We start from the raw sequence: 2,513 nt of genomic DNA, 5'->3' as shown, positions 1-2,513 counted from the left end.
GAGTGAGGGACACAGCGAGAGAGAGTGAGGGACACAGCGAGAGAGAGTGAGGGACACAGCGAGAGAGAGTGAGGGTCGCAGCGAGAGAGAGTGAGGGACACAGAGAGAGAGTGAGGGACACAGCGAGAGAGAGAGTGAGGGACACAGCGAGAGAGAGTGAGGGACACAGCGAGAGAGAGTGAGGGACACAGAGAGAGAGAGTGAGGGACACAGCGAGAGAGAGTGAGGGACACAGCGAGAGAGAGTGAGGGACACAGCGAGAGAGAGTGAGGGTCGCAGCGAGAGAGAGTGAGGGACACAGCGAGAGAGAGTGAGGGACACAGCGAGAGAGAGTGAGGGTCGCAGCGAGAGAGAGTGAGGGACACAGCGAGAGAGAGTGAGGGACACAGCGAGAGAGAGTGAGTGACACAGCGAGAGAGAGTGAGTGACGCAGCGAGAGAGAGAGTGAGTGACACAGCGAGAGAGAGTGAGGGACGCAGCGAGAGAGAGAGTGAGGGACACAGCGAGAGAAAGTGAGGGACACAGCGAGAGAGTGAGGGACACAGCGAGAGAGAATGAGGGACGCAGCGAGAGAGAGTGAGGGATGCAGCGAGAGAGAGTGAGGGACACAGCGAGAGAGAGTGAGGGACACAGCGAGAGAGAGTGAGGGACACAGAGAGAGAGAGTGAGGGACACAGCGAGAAAAAGTGAGGGACGCAGCGAGAGAAAGTGAGGGACACAGCGAGAGAGAGTGAGGGACACAGCGAGAGAGAGTGAGGGACACAGCGAGAGAGAGTGAGGGACACAGCGAGAGAGTGAGGGGCGCAGCGAGAGAGAGTGAGGGACACAGCGAGAGAGAGTGAGGGACGCAGCGAGAGAGAGTGAGGGGCACAGCGAGAGAGAGTGAGGGACACAGCGAGAGAGAGTGAGGGACACAGCGAGAGAGACAGAGAGAGCGATGGACACAAAGAGCAAGGGACACAGAGCACGAGGGACACAGAGAGCGAGGGACACAGAGAGTGAGGGAAACAGAGAGTGAGGGACACAGAGAACGAGGGACACAGAGAGTGAGGGACACAGAGAGCGAGGGACACTGAGCGATTAACACAGAGCACGAGGGACACAGAGAACGCGAGGGACACAGCGAGAGCGAGGGACACACAGAAAGGGAGGGACACAGACAGAGCGAGGGTCACAGACCGAGCTACACAGAGAGCGAGGGACACAGAGTGAGGGAGGGACACAGAGAGAGCGAGGGACACAGAGAGAGCGAGGGACACAGAGAGAGCAAGGGACACAGAGAGAGCAAGGGACACAGAGAGAGTGAGCGACTCAGGGAGAGCGAGGGACACAGAGAGAGTGAGGGACACAGAGAGAGCGAGTGACACAGAGAGCGCGAGGGACACAGAGAGTGCGAGCGACACAGACACCGGGAGGGACACAGAGACCGCGAGGGACAGAGAGAGAGTGGGGGACACAGAGAGAGCGAGGGTCACAGAGAGCAAGGGACACAGAGAGCGAGGGACACTTAGAGAGTGAAGGATACAGAGAGTGAGGGACACACTGAGAGAGTGTGGGACACAGAGAGCGAGTGACACAGAGAGCGCTAGGGACACAGAGAGCGCGAGGGACACAGAGAGCGAGGGACACAGAGAGCGTGGAACACAGAGAGAGTGAGGGACACAGAGAGAGCGAGGGACACAGAGAGAGCGAGGGACACAGAGAGCGAGGGACACTGAGAGCGAGGGACACACAGAGAGAGCGAGGGACACAGACAGAGCAAGGGACACAGAGAGAGCGAGGGACATAGAGAGCGAGGGACGCACAGAGAGAACGAGGGACACAGAGAGCGAGGGACACAGAGAGCGAGGGAAACACAGAGAGAGTGAGAGACACAGAGAGTGAGGAACACAGAGAGCGAGGGAAACAGAGAGAGCGAGGGACACAGTAAGCGAGGGACACAGAAAGAGTGAGGGACACAGAGAGAGTGAGGGACACAGAGCGAGGGACACACACAGAGCGAGGGACACAGAGAGAGCGAGGGACACAGAGAGAGCGAGGGACACAGAGAGAGCGAGGGACACAGAGAGAGCGAGGGACACAGAGAGAGTGAGGGACACAGAGAGAGGGACACAGACAGAGCGAGGGACACAGACAGAGCGAGGGGCACAAAGAGCGAGCGACACAGAGCACGAGGGACACAGAGAGCGAGGGACACAGAGAGTGAGGGAAACAGAGAGTGAGGGACACAGAGAGAACGAGGGACACAGAGAGTGATTAACACAGAGAACGAGGGACACAGAGAGTGAGGGACACAGTGCACGAGGGACACAGAGAGCGCGAGGGACACAGAGAGCCCGAGGGACACACAGAAAGGGAGGGACACAGAGAGAGCGAGGGTCACAGACCGAGGGACACTGAGAGAGCGAGGGACACAGAGAGAGCGATGGACACAGAGAGAGCGAGGGACACAGAGAGCAAGGGACACTGAGAGAGCGAGGGACACAGAGAGAGCGATGGACACAGAGAGAGGG

The sequence above is a fragment of the Scyliorhinus torazame genome, unplaced genomic scaffold (genome assembly GCF_047496885.1).
Source record: "Scyliorhinus torazame isolate Kashiwa2021f unplaced genomic scaffold, sScyTor2.1 scaffold_68, whole genome shotgun sequence".
Taxonomy (NCBI): domain Eukaryota; kingdom Metazoa; phylum Chordata; class Chondrichthyes; order Carcharhiniformes; family Scyliorhinidae; genus Scyliorhinus; species Scyliorhinus torazame.
This window is presented reverse-complemented; position numbering follows the sequence as displayed.